General features: G+C 40.8%; 1 protein-coding gene across 6 annotated transcripts in view; it reads right to left on the reverse strand.

Annotated features, from left to right (window-relative positions):
* Positions 1-23,772, reverse strand: part of apbb2b (amyloid beta (A4) precursor protein-binding, family B, member 2b) — a 166,689-nt gene that overhangs the window by 130,969 nt on the left and 11,948 nt on the right. The gene's annotated exons all lie outside the window — the stretch shown is intronic.

The raw sequence follows: 23,772 nt of genomic DNA on the forward strand, positions 1-23,772 counted from the left end.
AAAGAGCTTCACTTGTAATAAGGGGATTTTTTCATCCAAACTTCTCCTGATCCTCTGATAACATCTAGGTTTACACTGAGATCTAATTTGTGAAATTTAACAAATTTCTTGACACAAAATGCTAAATTATCAAATTTCTTCAACATCGAATGAAGATGAAGATTCCACAATTTCGAACCCCAACACACGCCAAGTCCTTGTAAAGGTCATTTGAAACAAAATGCAAACTTGTGAGTGATCTGCCCAAGATTAGCATCTAAACATTTTTTGACCTAAAGCTAATTGCTCCTCAGATTCAACCTACAACCTATTGTCAATTCACTTTATAGTCTATTCTGTGAAGCGCTTTGAGACGTCGAGAAGACGCGAAAAGCGGTATATCAAATGCAAGGATTATTATTATTAATTAACTTTGTTGACAGCAGGTTCACACTCAATGGAAACCTTCAGTGTGTGATCATTAATCATACCTTCAATCTTTTCCCTCTCAACCTCTGCTATTAAAAACATATTTTACACATTTACTCTGGGGTCAATTTAGTGATACATTCAAGATTCATCACCATGAATGTCCCTTGATGTATCAGGAGTAATTCACCCCAAACCACCACCAGCACCCACTCAGGACCACTCTCAACACTGGGTTCACACCTTCTGGCTGGTGTGATCAGGGCATTTGACTGCTCAAAGAAGCCCCACAAAGTGGTATCCCACAAAGTGGCACAAAGGAATGCCTCAATCCGTCAGCCACAAGCCCTGTAAAGAAACCTATTTAGAATTATTTGCGAAAGGCCTGAGTTGGCCCGATACTGTTGTCTTCTGAAAAGCATCTTGATGCTGTAATTGGAATATGGTAAGGTTGGGATTCTGTAAGAATGAGATCAAAGTATCCTTCTCATACAAACTTCTCCTGTAACATTTTTAGGAGTAACTTCCATCATTGGTTCTTGAATATATACATGCAGCTACATATCTTTATTGCAACTAAAAATCGTAGATCTCTTCCACAACAATCTATTCATAATAATAGTAAGAAATTAAGCCTTGCATTTGGTATAGTGTCTTATCTCGTTATCAAGATATCTCAAAGGTTTTCATGGAATGGTGTGACTGTGCATTTTGTGGGCAAATGTGGCAGCCAGTTTACACACAGCAGAATCTCACAATTAGGCATGGAGTGATTGACTCATTTATTTGGGGGATTGTTTTTGGACCAGGAGAAACTCTTGTGCCTATATCTACCGGAATAGGCACAAGAGACCACCAGCCTACAGATGTACTCAAAGTCATTCCAGATCAGTTCACCTTCCCATAAATTCACTGGATACAAGGAGATGATGTTGCAACTCATCTCTATACATCGCAGATTCATATCAAATAATAAAATGAGTGTATTCTGAACAAATGGTTCAGGTTTTGTAACGCCGATTTCTTGCATTACCCACTGAGCACCAGATGCAACAGCCAAAGAGCCAAAATGCAATCTTTGGATAAAAGCTATAAAACTGCAGCTTCCTTGATAAAGATATACTGCACAAGCAGCTCGTCACCTTTCACCAATTAAACTAATTGAGGCCAATGACACTATAACAGTGCTTGATTATTCCCAATGATAATGTTTTTTAACTTCATAGTTCATCAAAGAAGGTATCAATAGATATAATAATGGAGTAACATAGCGAATATCTAACTAAAATTCAGATCAGTTCATACGAGTGAAGCTAGGGAGTTCACATTCATCAGTCTTTGTTTTTTAATGTCTTTCAAGAACTCAAGAATCATCAGTGCAACTGATGTTTCAACAACCATAAAATTGTGCTTGAAAGGTATTGGGTGCCCAATGGATTGTCCTGAATAAGAGCTATCAGGAATCTATGGGGCTGATTTTGTAAAGATTGAAATGTTTCTTTCACAGTAAAGGCTCTACATAACTGTAAGTTGTTGTCATCTTAACAAGTATTGTCAGAGAGATGCTGAGCACATCCAGGCATGGTCCAGTGAGTCAGTGCACTGTGTAAATTAGCTGCTGTGTAAATTGTTCAACAGTACAAAAATTATGGTGAAATTCTCTTTTTTTTATTACTCCAATGCCCCCTCGCTCCACAAGCAGTGCCTTACTAGCATACGTGGAATCCTGTAGCTCAGTGCTTAGAGAACTCGTCTTGCAAGCGAGAGACTTGGGTTTGATTCCCGGCATGGCGAAATGTTGGGCAAGTTTCCTTACTCCCCACGCCTCTGTTTACCGAGCAGTAAGTAGGAACTTGGTTGTTAGTCAATTGGTGGATTGCTTTTCCATGGGTAATAATTCCTTCAAAAAAAAATTGGTCACTCAATCCAGGACTGTTTGTGGGACACTGCTGACCACTATTGGCTGCTGCGTTTCATCCATAAAATATACAGTCAATTCACTTTACAGTATATTCTGTGAAGTGCTTTGAGATGTCTTGAAGACTCGATAAGGCACAATATCAAATGCAAGGATTATTATTATTATTATACAGCTCCAGGGTTCATGGGCATCTTCTCATTCCTGTCCAAGTACGCATTTTTCATGTGACCCAAATGACAGTGAGAGCGGCTAGGTTAATTCAACTGGGGAGTGGGGATGGGATGTCTGATGCTCAAACCGATTGTCTATGCTGGCAGGGGTCACTGATAGCCCAACACATTTTTTATAACCACAAAAATCTTCAAGAAAAGGTCATCATGTCAAAGGGTATTTGTAATGGTGACAAAACAGCTGCCAGGCTGTGAAACTGTTTACAAAGGATGTAGTCATTAGACACGCACTGTTACAGGACACAACAAAGTGACTCAGGAAAACTGCATCTCACAGAATCTGTCAATATTCAGTCCGCACACAGGACTTAATATAGCTCTGGACCGTGAAGTCAAAGAGCCAGGCACCACTTTATGGATGAGGTACTGCAAAAGGCTTGACTCATCACTTGGAATGGTCTCACTGTAGCTTTTTATAAAATAACATTTATTTGGTGACACGTAGGGTAGCAGCTTAGAACACTGAACCAATGATTGATTTTAAAAGTAATTAACCAACCAAAGCAGAAAGAAACAGAAGATTGGATTTTTATAGCACCTCAACACAACATCTCCAAGCACAACACCAACAAAATGACATTTGTATAGCTCTTTCACGTCGGGAAGGCCGTCCCAAGGCACTGGAAGTAATTACTGGTAACAACAACTTGCATTTATATAGCTCCCCTCACGCAACAACAACAACAACAACAACTTGCGTTTATATAGCACCCTTCAGGCGGGATAGTGCCCTGGGGCGCTTGATAGTGGCTGAGTCGGACTCCGAACCAGGGGGAGAGGTAAAGGGTAGGTGACCATAAACACGATCATCAAGGAAGGTCTTTATGGTGGTGTCAGGGTACTGTCTCGGAGTACTTGAACTCTAGTGACTGTTAGTGACCAATGAGTCAGCCATTTGCACTAGCAGGATCCTTCACACCACAGGGCGAATAACCATTAACTGGAGAATTGTTAGTGGGGGGATGCTGGGGCAAATTCCCTTCTATTTTCAAATAGTGTCACTGAACCTTTAACCACCTGAACAGGCCTACGGGACCTCAGTACGGGACAATGCAGTGCTCAAGAATGTTACAAGATCCCAAATGGATATTGAACCCACAATCTTCTGCCCAGAGTGGGACCAACTGAGCCAAGCTAACACCTTAAGTTTTGTGCTCCTTATTCTTTCTCGATTTTCTCCTTCACTGCCGAAGTTCTCATTTTATCTCCCAATTTGCATACAAATCTTTTGTAAAATACAACTATAAAACAGCATTCTATAAGCTTCAAGGGATAACATTTTTTTTGAATGGGATTTTCCTACTTTAAGGACACATTGTGAAATGTTGCTGCAGTTATCAACAAGAGAAATTTCTCACCCTTTTTTATAAATAGACAAGCAGTATTTCAATAACTCACTGGCAACTGTGTAATAATAATAATAATAATCCTTGCATTTGATATAGCGCTTTTTACGTCGGGAGGACGTCCCAAAGCGCTTCAGTGTGAATCACGATGTTCACATTAGCTATGGCTCAGCATGGAGCCCCATTCTCACAAAGGTTGTTGAAGCAGAAGTTCCTCATCATCAGACTGAACGCTATAGATTTCCAGAGAGTGAACTAACTTCTGATCTATTCTCTTGACGTAACTTTTCACTAAAAGGAATGAATCGTCATGTAACCAATAAATGTCCCCAGCCTGTTGTGCCTGTGGATGATTCATTCACAGCTTTGTTGCTAATGATTTATGACACTTTCCACATACTAATTCATTGCACTTAATTTTCAGCATTGGAGTCAGTTCTTTCCACTCCCTGTTCCCCTCCACCTGTAAAATTAGCATTTATGAAATGCAACTCTTTAAAGCAGACAGGTGAAGCCAATTCCTGTCCACCTGCAACTCCCCAGCCATCGTTGACAAGCCTACACCGTAACTCTTACAAACTAGAGAGGTCAACTGTATTTTTATGTCCCTTATGAAAATAAAATGAACAATATTCTCACAATGACATTCAACAACAACTTGTGCTTATATAGTGCCCTCCATGCTGGGTGGCGTCTCAGAGTGCTTAACAATGAGGGAGCCGAAGGCTGAGCCAGGGGAGGGGGTAGGTAACCATAGGCATGGTCGAAAAGGAAGGTCTTCAGGTGCAACCTGAAGTTGGAGAACTAGGGGGTGAGGCGAAGGGGTTGAGGGAGACATGCCATGGTCTGATCAATTGCAACCTACTATGCCTCCCTCTAAGCAAATGCTACGCACATGATGATTCTGACATAGCATGTGTAGGCTGTTTGGTTTATCAAAATAACTTTTTTTTCTCTTCAACAACCGGTAAATGGAGTCCTGTAGCTCAGTGGTTAGAGCACTCGCTTTGCAAGTGAGCGACCTGGGTTTGATTCCCGGCAGGGTGAAACCTTGAGCAAATTTCCTTACTCCACACGCCTGATAATAATCCCTCAAAAAAACAGTAATAAATTGGTCACTTCAATCCATGACTGTTTGTGGGACATTGCTGTGCGCAAATTGGCTGCTGCATTTCGGCCACAATTATACAGTCAATTCACTTTACAGTCTATTCTGTGAAGCGCTTTGAGATGTCTAGAAGAAATGAAAAGTGCTATATCAAATGCAAGGATTATTATTATTATTATTATTATGCTGGCAAATGTCGGTACAGTGATTTGAATGAAGCACTTTGAGATATCAAATGCAAGGATTATTATTATTACAGGCCTTGTAATTCTTTGAATCCTATGAGCAAAAGATAGTGAATCAGCTACTTTCTGCTCGCAGGTTTCAAACTGAGTCAATGTCAATATCCCTGACCACTGAAGGGCTGCGAGCACAGTGAGAATAATTTTTTTTTAATTCATTTCAGGCCTGGTCTGGCTATGTTCAAATTCCAGATACCCAGATGGATATAGTCCAGTAAGGATACAGTCCAGTAAGTTGGGGGTTACTGTATTATAATTATTATTATATACATTTAGTCCCATTTACCTGTCTTTCCTCAGACTCCTGCAAATGAGCAGAACCATAAAAATGTACAGCCATTCAACCTTAAATGTTTGAACAAGATTGTAATGCTCCATAAGCACAATTTGATTAATTCAGCAGAGCTGAATTAATCAAATTGTGCTTATGGAGCAGTACAATCTTGTTCAAACATTGTCCTGTTATCTAGTCCTGTTATATAGGGAAGTACAGGGCCAGAAAAGACCATTGCAGACCATCTGGCCAACCCTGGAATTCACAACATGCCATACCATATTCCATCTCTTTTAACCTCAAGCATTTCTTTCATTCATCTTGCTGCTGAATTTGCGAAACTGTCTGCTTTTATTGTATCACTGGAGAAAGTAAGCAATATTAACCACAGGCATAATTCCACCTTAAGTGTTAGCCTGTAAAACCATTTTGTCTTAAAATTTCAGAATGCACAGAATTGTAGAACATTCTTAAATTAAGTCTTAATTTAGAAGCTATTTTTCAGCAGTTCTTAAAGAGAAATTGGCTTCCAAATCTGAAATTTAAAAACACAATAAGCTAAGACTAGGAGGAATTGCAGCCCACATGTGCATAATTTTGTAAAATATAGCATTATTTTTAAAAAATAGAGAATAAATGTATCACACAGCAGTGCACCTTTGAGTTACCATACAGTTAATCCTTTCTGATTAAACTATCTTCACTGAGAAATTTCCCCTGCAGGGGTTCAACGTTTTGTAGTGAATGAGATTATTCAAAATAGGCTCACGGCTAGATAAAAAAGCTAATTCTCTCACAGTTTCCATTTACAGTAACAAATATGACAATAAAGCATAAACATTGCAACATTTACCGGAATTGATCTTACCATTAAAACTGCACAAAGGAACTGGCCTCAGGCAAAAGTAAATAATATAGTATTTCTCTATTCCATTTATGAGAATTTGATGATACATATTGCCCTACATCAAAAGGAGGCTCTGCCAGTGATTATTAATGCTGTTTAATTCAAGCAGTTAAGTACAAGATTCCTAACCAGAAGTAACTGAGTCTAGGTCCCCAGGTCTGACAGGTCCCTTGACTCAGCAGTGGAACTTGGTTAGGCTGCTTCATGATCTAATAAGGAAAGCGGATCCCAATTCTTCCCACTGTAAAATGTGCTTCTGGTTAGAGTACCTTGGATGAGGGGCCAAGAAATCATCGCCTTCCAGCTCAAAGGACTGTGAGACCAGGTAGCAGATAAACAAATGAAAACAAATGCAAATACAACAACAACAACAGCAAGATTCCATTTATAGAGCACCTTTCACGTCGGGAGGACGTCCCAAGGGACACCGCACGAGACAGTGCGGGGGGTGGAGGAAAAGCCGTTTGTGGAAACAAAAATTAAGACGGTGGGAGAGGTACGACCTAAACCACTCAAGGACAGGGCCTTGAAGGTTGAGGTGGGAGGACAAGCGGTGGGGAGGATAGCGTGGTCGACCTTATGACTGCTTCAAAACACCCATTCCAAGGTTGTGGAAAAAGCAAAGCAAAAAGCAAAGCAATTACTGTATGTCTATGGATGCACTGATCAATTTGAAACAAAGAGCAGCCATGGAAGTTATTGCATCAGATTTGTGATGTTCCAATAATCCTGCATTAATCATGGTTCAATCATTACTTTCTCGACGAATGGCTTCTCCTCCACCTCCGCACTGTCTCATGTGGTGTCCCTCAGGGCTCCGTCCTTGGTCCCCTCCTCTTCACCCTCTATATGCTCCCCCTTGGTGACATCATCCGCAGACATGGAGTTAACTTCCACATGTATGCGGATGACACCCAACTCTACCTTTCCTCCTCTACTCTCAACTCCACGACCACCGATGTCCTGACAGCTGCCTGTCCGACATCGAGTCCTGGACGAGAGACAACTTTCTTCAGCTCAACGTGCGAAAAACCGAGGCCCTCCTGATTGGCTCACGTCAGCGCCTCCGCACCTCAGGCGCTGACACCATCAGCATCCAAGGCTGCACTCTCCACCTCGCAAAGCCAGTCAGGAACCTCGGCGTTTTGTTCGACCCTGAGCTGTCCTTTCTCCCTCACATCCGCACCACAACTGGCACCGCCTTCCATCACCTCCGGAACATCGCCAGACTACGGCATTACCTCACCCCTCACGCTGCTGAAACCCTGGTTCACGCCTTTGTCACCTCAAGGCTGGACTATGGGAACTCTCTCCTCGCCGGCCTTCCCGCCACCTCCCTCCACAAGCTGCAGGTCATTCAGAACTCTGCAGCTCGTGTACTGTCCCGCACCAGGCTTCGGGACCACATCACTCCCACCCTCGCTCGCCTCCACTGGCTCCCCATCCCCCAGAGGATTGATTTCAAGATCCTCATCCTCACCTACAAGGCCATTCACGCCTGCCCCCTCCTACCTCTCCGACCTACTATCCCCCTACCTACCTGCCCGTACCCTCCGTTCCTCTGGCTCCGGTCTGCTCCACGTCCCCCGCCCCAACCGCTCTACCATCGGTGGTCGGGCCTTCAGCCTCTCAGCCCCCAGGCTCTGGAACTCCATCCCCCAGTGCCTTCGCCGCTTCCTCCCTTTCCTCCTTCAAGGCCGGTCTCAAAACCTTTCTCTTTGACCGTGCCTTCAGCTCCCCTCTCGACTCTCTTCCCCTCCTCGCTCCCTCCCTTCCCTCCCCTCACCCTGACCATTTCCCCCTCCTCGCTCCCTCCCTTCCCTCCCCTCACCCTGACCATTTCCCCCCTCCTCGCTCCCTCCCTTCCCTCCCCTCACCCTGACCATTTCCCCCCTGCTCGGGTCATGACCCAACTGTGCAGCGCCTTGGGACGTCCTCCTGACGTGAAAGGCGCTTTATAAATGGAATCTTGTTGTTGTTGTTGTTGTTGTACTTCGTGACTGTTTACGTCATCGTGCATCAACTGCATGGAATGAATGACTGTACAACTGTCAAAACCCAACACCAATCAAGATATCATCTGGAACAGAATACAGCATGCTGCACATTGCAGAAGCCCATTGGATGTGGTACCTCAGGAACTATTAACATCATTCGAGCTTCCTCCTCAGGTTTGGATGATGTCCTAAACTAAGAAAGGAAAGAAGTACATAAAGGGCAAAAAGTTTGTAGTCTTATCTCGCTAACTCCCAACCGCATTGCCATTTTCATCATCACCCTAACTCCACAATAACCTGTTAGAATACATTCAACTCTCAGCATGAGAAAGGGTTTGAAAGTTCCCAGCAAAGAGAAGTTTTAAAATAACTAGTTATTTTCTGAAGTCCAAAAGGAACTTTAAAAAAGTTTTTGTTCCAGAAAGGAATACGTTATATATAATTAGAATGTCTGTAAGGTAATCAAGGAAATACCTCAGAATATTTATCCATTTATTATTATAATTATTACAGATTAGCCGTGATCTAGTAGGATGGAGGAACAGGCTCAAGGGGCTGACTGGCCTCCTCCTATGTTCCAACAATAACTTTCATTTATATAACACCCTTCACATAGGATAACATCATGGAGCGCTTCATAATGATGAGGTTGGGTGCTGAGCAAAGAAGAGAGGAGGGAGGAAGGGGAAGGTGACCATAGGTACAATCAAAGAGGTAGGTTTTATGATGAGATTGAAAGACAAATAGCCAAGAGGTGAGACAGAGAGAGGGAGAAGAGGGTCAGCCCAGATCATGTGTTCAAAATCCCGACGTGGAGTGTGAACCCGTAACCTTCTGACTCAGGAGTGAGAGAGTAAGAGTCCTACCAATTGAGCCAGGCTATTGGAGGCTGCCTAAGTAAAACTGAAAAAAATATATAAAGTTAGGAGAGTGAATTTAGAGATAAGTCAACATCGTCCCTTCCATGTATTGTATCTTCAGGTGTCTGGTTCAGGAGTTTAGTATGAGATGAATCTCATCGGAAGGTGTCTCGCCATCCTGGGGAATGGGGAGGGGGAAAACAAGGGGAGAGAGAGAGAGAGAGAAAGTGTGACAAGGAGAAAATAATGAAGACAAAGGAAGAAAGCTACAAGAGTAAGAAGATAAAACAAATTGAATAATTCACAGCTTTTCCATGTAACTGAAAGCTGTACCATTTTACAAATATAAAAAGGAAAACATACACTCAATTTGGAAATCTGTGAAGATCAAAAAATGAGCTTTGTCAGTTCTTTAAAGTGTAGCAAACACACAATCCAAGCTCAATAAAAGATATGATAGCAATACTAAGTCCAAAAAGATATTCACTATAGATCTTCACCAAAGAGCAGCGAGAGATGACATTTCCATTATTCTCGTCTAAATCCAAAAACACCGCGTGGGTTGAAATTACAAGGCAAGTCAAATCACAGAAATCCAATTTCATCAACGCCAAGCTTGATGCAATGAAGCATACAAAATTGATAAGATCACAAACTGCCAAAGATTAAATTTAATTGTGTAGTCGTATTGCAATCTAGTTGGGATTTCAGTGTAATTTAAGTAATTTGTTTCTGTAGAAACACTTTACTAATTTACAAAATCAACAACATTGCCTTTGGGTTACTGTAGCTAATGACCATCTCCCAGTAAATACAGACAAGTCACATCCTGTGCTGCCTGGAATGAAAGGCATCTTCGGCATGATATTCACAAGTGAATGGACTCCCGGGTTAACCTGCAGACACTAAACCCTACAGGCAAACACATTCACATTCCAACTCTTGACCACATAATTTCCTCTCCCCCCCTCCCCCACACACACCCAAAGGCAATGAAACTAAGCACTTCTGCCCTGCACTTTCAAAACAATTCCAAATACAGTTCCTGCTTCTGCAAGCCAAAACCGACCTTTCAGTAAGACATTTTCAGGTATCGCTCAACTCTTATCAATGGGCTTATTAATTAAAGGTTTCTCATGATGCATTAGGGCAAGTAAAGCTGACACGCATTAAAGCAACATGTTACGTTAAAGGTAATTTTGCGGTTGAACGTCAAACCTGGGAAATATGGATTTCAGTCCCAGAAATGACGGGCCTTTATGCTTGAAAATCGATTCAAACTCAAGAAAAATTTGAAAAAGCGCTTATCTGAACACAAACACAAATGCAATCAGATTCAGTCAAACAGGAATTTGTCTCGTCTTTTCTCTGCTTCCAAACATTCAGGAATATTTCCAGTTGGACTGGAAGGGCCTCTGACTAAGCAGACAGCAGGCAACTACAGTAAGATAACAGTAAGATACTGAGTTCTGTAGGTATTCTGTCTGGATAATAATAAATAATAATCCTTGCATTTGATATAGCGCTTTTCACATCTTCTCGACGTCTCAAAGTGCTTCACAGAATAGACTGTAAAGAGAATTGATTGTATATTTGTGGGCGAAACGCGGCAGACAATTGAGCACAGCAGTGTCCCACAAACAGTTGTGGATTGAAAATGACCAATTTATTATTGTTTTGTTTTGGAGGGATTATTATTAGGCGTGTGGAGTAAGGAAACTTGCCCAAGGTTTGGTCCTGCCTGGAATTGAACCCAGGTCTCTCGCTTGCAAGGCGAATGCTCTAACCACTGAGCTACAGGACTCCACTGGATCCAGATTCACTCCATTAACGTAGCATTTCGGAGCGACCAGAAAACATCAATCATTAAATACTGCCTTTGATTTTAAAATCGGTTTTCTATAAGTTTATTTCAACAATTACAAAAAATGGGTTTCAAAGTTAAACCTGAATTCAACAATTTACCAAATTCTAACAGGTTTGAGGGCTGAATAAGCCTTCTCATGTTCCTAGATCCTCACTAACCTCAATGGCAATCTCAAAGACTGGCTTGAGCCAAAAAAGTAATCATACATGCAATAAAATGTTCTTAATTCATTTACATTTATTCAGTGCCTTTTACGTCAGGAGGATGACATCTCACAGCACTTTGCAAAATTGGCTGGAGGAATAATAATAATAATCCTTGCATTTGATATACTGCCTTATCACATTGTTGAGATGTCTCAAGGCGCTTCACAGAATATAATGTAATATGAATTGACTGTATATTTTGTGGATGAAACTTTCATCTTTAAACATGGTCAAAGAGGCAGGTCTTAAGGTTGGTTATAAAAGCGAGAAGGAGGGGGTTGATTTGGAAGGGCTCCTGGATTGCCAGCTATGTGTAAAATTGGAGAATACTTTTATAGCTTTTGAATCCATGCAGTCTGATTTAACTGCTGAACATCCTTTAACAACTTAACATCCTCATATAAAAATACACATCCGCCTATAAACATACTCACTTTACAATAAATCACGAGATGTCATCCTGATGTGAAAGGTGCTGTCTCAAATGTAAGGATTAGTTATTTAATCCCTTTGGACTGTAGTTCTTGTAGACCAAAAGTATCTTTCAAAGTGGCTTGAGGCTCAAGAAATTCTTTCTCAAAGTGCTGAGTGGCATTCCCAAGTTTATAGCTGAAGTCTCATCACTGGCATTGTTCCGATTCAATTGCTGCAGTGAACAGCTGAGAGCTTTGCAATGTTGGCTAAGATATGCAAAGTGACAAAGTGAATGCACTGCAATGTGACCGCTGTACATTGTTGTGCACAGCGGTGCAGATGAAAAGTCAAAAGCCTGTCACTGACTTTGCAGAGATCACCACCGTCAGAATTTCTTCACGCTAGTTTACAAACAGGAAGCTCTTGAAAACAGCATTAGTAATTGATGCATTTGTTTATAAAGTCAGAATTGTTTCTTTAAACCTCAAAATATAGTGTTGCACCAGTGGAAATGGGAAATTAATCTAATCCATTTTGATCAAATTTCTATAGAATTGGATTTTGATTTTGGATATCACCCCAAAACTTGTGGATTATATATGTAGTCTTGTTAAACATAAAAATGCTGAAGTATTCATTATGTTTAATTGTGATTTACAGAACATAGAAACAAATTTGTCTTCTCTCATAATAATTTTTAGGAATTTTTTAGACATATTGAGGCTTTGACTGTATCTTCAGACACGTTCCACAGCCCCCCATCCACCTCCCACCCACCCCACTCCATCCCACCACCTCCACCACCTACTTGGGATCCATTTCTGTCCTCGCAGAGCGCTTTCCAATGTGAAAGGTTCTGTACAGTGCAATGTGTTGTAGAAACACAGAAACAGGAGTAGTCCATTTAGCTCCTCGAGCCCCTGTTCTGTCATTCTATAAATTCATGGCTGATCTGTACCTCAAGTCCAATTATCCACCCTTGCCCCAAATCCCTTAATACCCTGACCTAACAAATATATATCCACCTCAGTCTTGTTACTTGTGTTGTAGGAATCAAAGCAAATTCTTCATGTCCCAGAACATAGCAAAATCCTCACTATTAATCAGCACCAGCCAACACTTACTGGTTATGTTCTGATAAGTAACTTTGCCCTTTTTATTTTTTATTCAGTTGTGGGATGTATGAGGTTTGTATACAGAAAAGCAGTACAATTTTGCAACAAAAGCCCTGCGCTCTGAAAAAAAATCCATCAAAAAACACTCACATGGCGAAGTTGAGTCAGATTGCATATTGGTTATTATTGCACTGTCCTGACAAACTTATTGTCTGACAGCAAAATGCCACATCAATTTGACTTCCAATTACAAAGTAATTATTACTGTGTACAGTTACTGACACTGGTGTAAATAGGCACTGCTGTTAATTCAGTCGTACTCCAGCATTCCCTATAAAGCATCGCAACTAATACCAGGTAAAGGATCTGTACCAACAAAACATTAAGTTATCGTAGATTTGCATTACAGATTGTGACAGAAGGAAAATGTCTGTTAATCAGTTGTATTGCTATAAGCATTGATTGAAGTAAGGAAAATCTTGAGCCCTAAGACTGTAGTCAATTTCTTCCTAGTTTACCAGATTGTGGCCACAACACATCAGTCATTTTGACATCCACGAAGAGACAAACAAATTCCTCCTTATTTTATGAATTCCAGCAGTTACATCTCCATTACATTTTACTGAAACAACTTGCACGGAAAAAAGGAGAGACATCTTTTTTTCCATTATAGGATTGAGTGCTGTGAAGACAAATGTATTTTAAGACTCAAGTCTGTGGAACTACAGCCGTTTCCAGTAATTGTAAATCATGAACCTTTTTCAAATTTTTATCGTAAGTTTATAGAAATTGCAAACAAAAACTCCGACACAACAAAAACAAAAGAATTCTGACCTCTATTAGACTCCGATCGCCAGCCACCAAAAGATTTCGGTGACAGTCTGTTGTGACATATTTATGCTGCATTTCTTTTGCTGCTTGTGGCGTATGCATAAACAGCAAAATACAATATTTATGAATGGCATTCAGGTTAACAGCCAGCTTTCAAAAATCTATCAATTTAATGATGGCTTGTCTCAGGAATTGGTAAATTAGATTCACTTTATTTACCATGCTTCCATTTTTTGCAGTGGTCTAACCATGGTTCCTACAGACAGATTGCTTGTCCCCATGACCTTGACCTCTGCACCTTGTTACCATTCTGCCTTTGCAGCATCCTGGACCCTGTAAAGGGATTTACAGTTATCCCCATACCAAGATCTTCACACTAGATTTTACATCCCCATCACTAAATGCTCTTTGAATAGCCACAGCATTACGACACAGAGCAGATAGTGCATCTTCAGACTAAAGTGAGCTAATAATGTTAATTACGGTGATATATGAAACTGTCAGTGCTATTCACAAGAGAGGTTTGAATGAAGAAGGCCATGTCAACCATACTTTCTTTCAATTATAACATCAAGCTGCTGTTCCTTCATTGAATCCTGTTTCCTGGCCTCAACCACCCTTCCTAGTAAGGGTAAACGCCAAAGGTTAATCCAAAGTTGTTGTTCCAGATTTGCTCTCTTCATCTCTTTTACTGTCTCGTATACCTCTGTCAGGTTGTCCAAGAAAGTTCACAAGACTATTACCTGTACTGATGGGACTTAGCTATGAAGAATGGCTGGGTAGACAAGGGTTAGATATCACACTGGAGATTAAGGGATGATTTGATTGAAGCATTTCGAATAATTAAAGAAATTGACAGGCTAGATAGTGGGTAATTCTTTCCCTTGGTACAGGGATCCATTACTAGTGGGCATAGCCTTAAAATCAGAGCCAGGAGTGTTAGAACTGAGGACAGGAAGCATTTTTTCACACAAAGATTTGTGAAATTTTGAAATACTCTGTCCCAGAAAGCTATAGAGAGGAAATCAATAGAGCTGTTTAAAAGAGATTGACAAATACTTGAATAGTAGATGTATTAAGGGGTATAGCGAAAGGACAGGCATTGGGAATAAAAGATCTGCCCAAATCTAGTAAACTAGTGAAAAGACATGATGGGCTGAATGGCCTTCTGTTTCTGCTTTCCTATGTTCCTCTATTTTTGAGAATAAAGAGCCTTAGATTATCTTGTCATACCTCAAATGAGAGCCATTAATGCCAATGATGAATGCATTGATTTATACTATAAATCAATAATAATAATAATCAATGTTCAATCAAGAAAAACTGGAAACGCACTATTGTTTTTAAAAAGACTCACCTAGACTAGTGCGACTGTTCTGTGGGTAACTTCATGACAGCCCATGGGCCATGGGTTGGCCACCACTGACTTAACTTTAGCCAGTTCTAGTAGACCAATGAATGACTGCAGTACTACTGACAAAAGAGGAAGGTTGGACACTTACAGAATTAAAATATCTGGGGGAAGGGGGTGATGGTCACAGATCACAATGTGTGGATCAAAGTAAAAGTGCACATTGTTCCACTGACCCTCTGGGAACTTTTGAGCAATTTGGAGGAACATCCACAGCATCTTAAGAACAGACATGACTGAAAGGCTGAGATTGCTCGGATCAAAACGATCAGAGCAATCTCAGACAATGGGCACGTTTCATTCTGCAAACCAACCTAGGTCTGGAGCCCCGAGCATTGTCCCCTTTTCAATCGTGTATTTATCTCTATTTGAAGAGAGAAATATCCATCAATGGCCTCGGATTTTAATTCGTTCAGACCTTATATCTTCAAGATAGGATATTCATCAAGATGGCTAACAAAAATATTTCATGTCAAATTAGGACCATGAATAATGGAACAAGCTCAAGGATGAAAACTACCAACTATAATGTGAATGTTTATCACAATTACTACGAATTTTGCTTGTTGCTTTTTTGAGCTAACCGCTCTAGCCCTGCACCGAAACACTGTTTCACTTTAGTTTAGAAATGTAATAATATATAGAATCAAAAGAGATCAAAACAGCCATTGAAGCAAAAACGAACAAGGAGAATGCTAATACATGTGGCTTTCAATAACAACCCTTCCAGGTGGGTAAAGCACAAAGATCTATAGAAGTGGCAGATGTTCTAGCTGACAGCACTGCACTGATGTTGTCAAGCTGACTGCTTTATACATTGGGGAAAAAAGAACTGATGTGTGTTTCAACAGATTCTCGTATCTAACCATAATATCTCCCAATAACAATATTCAATTTACTGGCCAGATATCTAACCGAGTATAATTGATTCCAGGGTCCAGCCTACAAAGCAATAATCTAAGAGAGGATCTAAAACAATCACAAAGCACCATAGCCGGAGAGATTTATGGCCATTGACTAAATCCCTCGGCTGGATTACTGCCTTTTAATCACTCCTCTATTTTTATAATATGCAGGGTTTTAAATTATCATGGGGGGTGGGGGGTAATTTCACCTTTTTTTTGTGCTGCTAGAAGAGATCAGAGGTAATCAGCTCTGGGTGGCTCATCTCTGATGCACAATTCACAATGGAGGGCTTGTGTCTACATTCCTAGTGCCACAACTAAATTCAATGAGAAATAAACAGTCGTTGATCCCTTTAAACTTCTATGGCACTGTCTATAACAATTCCAAAGCTATACAGCAGCTGGAGTTGTTCTGAGCTTGATATATTGACCACTCAAAGAATCAGGGGTTACTAAGTGCAGTCACCGTGCCTATGTATGTGTCCAGCTCTGCTCGCTGCAGGTAAACAGTTGATGGAATACTCAATTCTTTAACACCAGAAACGTAGATACATATAAATATGATATGGAGGGTTACCCAACTACACTACTTTAAAACTGCACATTTCAGCTTCAGGAGGTCCTTTTAAAAGGAAGATAGGTAGATACAGTTTAAAGAGTTTTTTTGGAGAAATTATAGGACACTAGAATAAAATTTAAGTAGAATATTACAAATGTGTACACCAACTGCTTCTCTCAGACATCAATATGGAAGTGATGTCAGGCTATGATGCCGGGAAATTTAGTTGCATGCATATGCGCAGGGTATCGAGGGTCATATTTTTAATGGCCTGAGAGGGCAGCTTGAGGCAAGTACATATTAGAGAGAGAGACACACACACACAACAGACAGTTAGAAAGGAAGAGATGCACACAGAAACATACAAACATACCAAGACCCATTATCCTCACTGATTTGGTCCCAATTAGTATGGATAGCAGACTCTCTGCTGATGTAACAAGCAGCAGAGCTGGAATAAATGGCTCACACAGTCTATTTCTCTTTCGAATGTTCAGTGTACTAACTACCTAGATGGACAGCACCTTGTTCCTGTGCACAAAGTGGCTGCTGTGTTGGGCCACAAAGGATACAGTCACTGCACTTCACAGTACGTCCTTGAGGCGCTTTGGTACAGGCCTTTCATGTCGGGATGTCCCAAAAGTAAGGATTATTATAATAATAGGAAAGGCACAAGTTTTGTAACTGAGCCTTTTCGCAAATTTCGCCAACCAGCCAATGTGAAAACGTGTTATATTTTGTCACTGTCACTCAATGCCATCCATTTTCCTTCCCTTCTCAGGCACAAACATTTGACACTTTTCCCAAATGAATAATCTTTAACAAGTCACTAGTGATAAAGCGTGGCTGCCTTGTTTTCCCACTCCAAGAAAACCATTTTATGGAATTTCAATAAGAAAGTAATTATTTTCAAACTGATACAGCCCTTTCCCTTTCAAATCATACTCAGAGTTCATAAGGCTTATAACATGCACAGTGCAGCAAATCAGAGCGCTCAGAAAAAAATGCTGCATTATACACACAAACTTAGAAACAATATGAATTCTTTAAAAATATGCATTTATCAATTCCAGTAACTTGCAGGACAAATTATTGCAGAAACTCCCATTATAAAGGTGCCGACTGCTACTTTTAGTAACAAGTAGAATAGCACTCGCATATATATATTTTTAAAACTACAAATAAAGAAAATTCAAATCTTGGAAATATTTCAAATGTCTAACATTGGACAAATGTTTAAAGTTGCGAGAATTACACTAACATACAAGTACCGTGTAGACATGAATAGTATTGCATGTACAAAGAGACTACAGTAATTTGGTGATACACACCAGCAAATTGTAGAGCAGGTGAGAGCTTTAATCTGTAAAACACATAACCTCAAACACCTCCAAACATTAAAATACTGAGTCTTTTCCTCATATACTTCAGGGTACGGTGACTGTGAGATTTCTCATCCCCCCGCCATGAGCGCACATTTCTTCAGTATTATATAAGTTGGATGACTTCAGAATACTTTGACTCACTATCAAATATTCAGCAGTTGTCGCAAAATGCAACATGCCACTGTTGGGTGCAAACCACATCACTGGAACAGTAGTAGGCTATTCAGGCTGTCAAACTTGTTCACCCATTTTTTAAGATCAAGGCAGATTTTTTAATCCCACTGCTCTGCCTTTTCTACACATCTCTTAAAACCCTTGATGTTTGTGTATCTATCTTGTTTCCATTAAACATCCCAATTGATTTTGCATTTGCAGCCTTGTGAGGTAGTGCATTTCAAATTCTCACATTTGTTTGCACAAAGAAATATTTTCTGATTTCACTTAAGCAATCACTTATTCATGTATAAGCCTAGACACACAGCAGCCACATACACACACAGACACGTTATACTGTATGTAGCTGTTTTGTCTTTGTAGAAATCTTATCACTGGCATGGAGGTACTTTCTCTGTAGTCTTATAGCCCAGCAAAATGGCGATCAAATTTTTGAACTCGCTTAGTCTAGGCTGATACTCCAATACAATGCTGGAGTGTGCTGTATTGTTGGACATATTATCCTTCAGTTTTACCATAGTCGCATCTGCTGCTAAGGTTAAAGATCTCATGGCACTATTTGAAAAGAGATAAGAGTTTCTCCTGATGTCTTGGCCAACAATTCCCAGATAAAAATGGTCAAATGCAAGGATTATTATATCAATGTTCCCTCATACCATATTGCCATTACAGGAACAGCATTCATATTGCTTCATATATATATTATATATATATTCTGCAACTGATCACATCTCATCTTCTGTGCATGACATGTAATTTGTCCCAAAACAGTTCTTTCATCCTGTTGTGTAGAGTTATGCAACATAAAACCTCAGTTTGTAATAAATAGAAACAAGGTCTTAACAGGGCAAAATGACAGCCATCAAGAAAAGCCGATTGGAAATATTCCTTTTCCAATCTGCTGCTCTCTGCTCCTTAAACACGAGCGCGCATTCTATCATAATATACACACAGCGCACTGGACCACAGACTTCAAATTGAAACCACAAAAAGGTCAAGCCACAGAACAGCTGTAATTTGGTCACAAATCGTAGCATCTCAGTTTAGAGCACTCGATACAGAATAAAACAACTACTGCGTTTTGGTTGCTAAAACCTTGCAGATATTGACAGTTGAACTAAATGTGCACAAGGGGCAGAGGTTTAAAATATGAAAAATATAAACATAGGGTAGGTAAATAATAAATAATACCTGGGGCGAAGGGGGGGGTGGTGGGGGTATGGGGGGGTGGGGTGGGGGTGGGGTGGGGTGGAGGGAATCACCAAGAGAAAATGTTGGAAATGTTCAACATAACACTTCACAAAGCGAGGATGTGATCAAATGCAGCAGGGCAATGAAAAATGACAGTCTGGATGAAGGAAACGGGTCAGTATTTCACATTTTAAGAGGCGTTGCTAAAAGCCTGGCAGTGAACTGGGAGCTCAGTCCTGCACTTCCATGGTTACAAGCTTAGCACCAATGGGCTCAGGTGAAAATAACGATCTTCAGCAGTTCTCAGGTTTTCTATTCCGTTCAGTGCCTCACCCTTGGGGGAATCGTGTTGCTGATCATAGGATGCTTTCTTAGTCAGTCTCATTTGTACTTGCCTGAGGAGCTAATGTGTATAATACATTATATAAAGAAATACAGAACCTCTCTCTCTCACACACTATTCTCCTGGCTAATGACACTGCTGGAGATTAAAGAAACTAGACATGCAACTAAATATGGAGAAAATAAAATATGAAGAGTTCCATATGGCGTAAGTAAATGCCAGTGTTTCTATAGGTCGAGAAACAAAGAGCTATGATATCCACTGACTTCCTTTTTACAACAGCACTGAACAGGTCCAAACATCAAACACTGCATCTACAGAGCAACCCAACATTGGCAAGAGCGCTTGAAAATACTTTGATAGACTTCCCATTTGTATGCTGCCTTTCTTGTTAGGAGGATGTCCCAAGGCGTTGGACAGTCAGGAATCCGCACCCGAGATGGTGATTGGAATCAGGAGGGTTGGAGGGCGGGGAGGGGAGGGGTGGGAGGCTGACCGAAGGCATGGTCGAAGAGGAGGCAGCAAATTGAGCATCAGCAATAAAGAGTCTGCGCAAACGAAAAGTACAAAAGCTCCTAATTCTTTGCCCAGTGACACAGGAAGGTACAACTGCAACTTTATCTTATCAATCAATCCAAAATGTATTGTTGTGAAATCAGAGAGGTGAGGCTTCACACCTTGCTTCCCCTGTCAATGGAACTCTTTCTCCCACAGTGTAGACATCTGACACTCTGAAATTCTGCTCAGAAGTGACAAGAGAGCTGACCACCTCCTGATGAACTATGCTTCTACCCAAAGGAAAGCTCTGAGCTTGCTTCTGACAGACCAATACCCATTCTTCAGCCTTTTCACATGCTCAGACACTTGGACTACACCTAGTGGGCAAAGGCAACATCTGAAGTAGCATTAAACCATGCTGACCAGAAGGTCAGTGATTCAATCGTCAATGCGTGCTGACATAGCTGATCTCAAACAGGCAGTAGTTGGGACACCACTATCAGCTTAAGTGCCCTGGCTTAGAGAGGAGAGCAAACATCAGTCAGACCTCCAGATCTCTATCCAGTGACTCGGGTGGAAAGTGCAAATGTTGTGTGAGGAAATTTAGCAGTGGATCTAATATGGAGTTCAGGAAGAACTTCTTCATGCAGAGGGGGCTGAGAATGTGGAACCCACTGTTGGAAACTGTCTTTGAAGTAAATAGCATCCATGTATTTAGGAGTAAATTTGAATCATAAATGAGAGAGAAAGGAATAGAGGGTTATAGATAAGAGGAATAGGAAGGATGCGTTGCCCTCTCCACAGACAAAAAACAGCCAACGCTCACTGTCTAGGCTCATTAAATGCCCTGGCCATTTGATAATTGAGAAAGCGTTATTCATGTCGGGAGGACATCTCAAAGCATTTCACAGATTTACTGTGAAGTGAAGCAACTGCATTTGTAGGTGAACATGACGCCCTATTGTGCACAGCAATGACTCACAAACAGCAATGAAATGAATGACCAATTTTATTTGAGGGATTGTTGGCCAGGACACTGGGAGAAACTCCCTTCTTTTTTCGAATAGTGCCATGGGATCTTTAGCATCCACCTAAACAGGCAGTCGGGTCCTCAGTTTTGACGTCTCATCTGAAGGACAGCACCTCTGACAATGCAATACACCCTCAGCACCACATTGGTGTGTCATCTTAGACTATGTGAGTTCAAGTGCCGGTATGGGGATTCTGACTTGAAGGGGAGAGCGCTGCAACTTTGCCAGGCTGACATACATCTGTATAAGATACCAGAAGGAAACCAATGCCCTTGAAATCGTAATCCAGAAAGAGTCAGCACCTTCACAAGAGATAGGGAAAAGAGGGGAGAAGATCGGGAAGAAAACTCAAGTTCACTCATCGACTCGAGAAAACAGTAGACAAGTCAACCCAATGCAGTACTTGAAGGAAACTCAATCACTTCATAAACAACAACAAACAACACATTGCATTTATATAATGCATTTCACGCCAGAAGGAAGTCCCAAGGCATTGGTTAGTGAAAGGTTTGCACCCAAGCTGCGGTCTGGAGTCATCGACCAAAGATTTTACAAGGTGTCTTCTGTCAGAGCTGTCCAGGAAATAGACAAGATACAAATTGTACGCGAAGGGTTTTACTGACAAATATGATCAGTCAAAGCACAGCTCATTGTACTAAAGATGTAGTAGTCAGCATTACACAGGATTCAATATTACACAGCAACATTACTAAGACTCCTGCAAAAGCTGTAACGTTCCACTGTTGTCATTGGGCTTACCAATATGGTCCTGCGAGTGAGGGGGAAGGATTTAAAAACACACACAAACTTAATGTTCTGCCACTATACTTTTGCGATATTCTTATTCATCACTTGAAAGTGTTCCAAGCAACATATTTCACCCCTGAGTTATGCAGCTCCAAATATTCTTCAAGACACAATCTTGAAGGACAAACTGTAGAATTGGTCTGCTGGGTGCTTTTCAGTTTACGTGGATGCCTGGGAAACATGTCCATATCACCACTACGCTTTACTGAAATCCTGCTAGAAAATAGCCTGCGGTGTAGCTGCTCAGAGATTTCAGTCGTTCCCCCATTACACTACACAGACTTCCCAGAGACAACACTGCGCTAGGCTCCACTTTTGTTATTCTTTAGCATTCTTAGAATAGTCAGTTCTAAATAGACTCTTTTTTTTAGAAAACTAACTATTCATTCACTTATGCCCTATTTATACTGCACTTTGATTGATACGAAAATAAAGATAAAATGATGCCAGAAACACAAAATTAATCACACGAAATCTCACTTGAGGAGGGGGCTTTGTCAAAGAGCCAAGTTTCATCAGTGCAAGATAAATACAGACAAATTTCAGAATGGATTTGGTCTCTGCTCAAAAATAAGCCCTTAAAAGTTTGTAGTCATTCCAATGGATTGCACTTCAGCTTTTTAAGTTTTTTTTTTCAAGTTTAACCACTTGCAAAGAGAAATATTAAAGCACATGGGGAGAGCTGGAGAGTAGATAAGACTGAGTGGCTCATGTGGCGAAAACACAAGCACAAGCTTGATGGGCTGGATAGCATGTTTCTTTCCTGCTTTTGTGAGTGCTATCAGATTTATATAAGTGACTGCCTTCAGTGCCGGTTAGCGGAATTCTGCTCATATGCATCTAGATGGATGAGGAGAGCTCTCTCAGCCCGCAAATCGAATGGTTTTGCCAGAAATATAAATTATTTTTCTTGCTCTGAATCCATACACGTTCTCTAAAATAATAGTGTATTTCTGTCACCTATGGCAACCAGCAAATGAAGAAAAAAAACAAGTCACCATTGATCAAATAACCTGTAAGACAATGAGTCACTATTACACATTTAGAATAGCTGTGTGAAGCACTTTGAGATATTCTCTGGATGCGAAAGTGCTATATAAATATAAATTATTCTAGACATAATAGAGATGAGATGTATTACTGATTTGTAGGGTGAAATTACTGATACTCTCTGACATTCCCAGTGACAAAGCTTTGGAAAATTGGCATCAGCAGTTAACAAGGAACCCTGTAAACAAGATGACCTGTGGGACTCAATTTATTCAATGGAAACAGATCTCTCTGCACTCTGTGGTGAATGAGCTGCAGGAATTTACCTTTGCACTTAGCCTCTCCTAGATCCTTTCTACACACCCTCCATTTTATAAGTTACTTTCTTCGCTGAGTAATACTTAATGGGGTAAAATTCCATGGCTTCTGAGAGGGCTGACAATGGGTTGCCTGTGTACCCAAGTTACTAATCATCCTTGCATTTGATATACTGCCTTATCACATCGTTGAGATGGCTCAAAGCACTTCACAGGATATATTGCAAAGTGGAATGACTGTATTTTGTGGGAGAAACGTGGCAGCCAGTTGCACTGCCCCACAAACAGCCATGGAGTGAGTGACCAATTTATTTTGGGGAATTATTGGCCAGGACACTGGGAGAAACTCCCTTCTCTTTTCGAATAGTGCCATGGGATCTTTAAGATCCACCTGAACAGGGAGATGGGACTGCAGATTAATGTCTGATCCAAAGG

This window comes from Callorhinchus milii, unplaced genomic scaffold (genome assembly GCF_018977255.1).
Source record: "Callorhinchus milii isolate IMCB2004 unplaced genomic scaffold, IMCB_Cmil_1.0 Scaffold1, whole genome shotgun sequence".
In the NCBI taxonomy this organism is placed as follows: Eukaryota; Metazoa; Chordata; class Chondrichthyes; order Chimaeriformes; family Callorhinchidae; genus Callorhinchus; species Callorhinchus milii.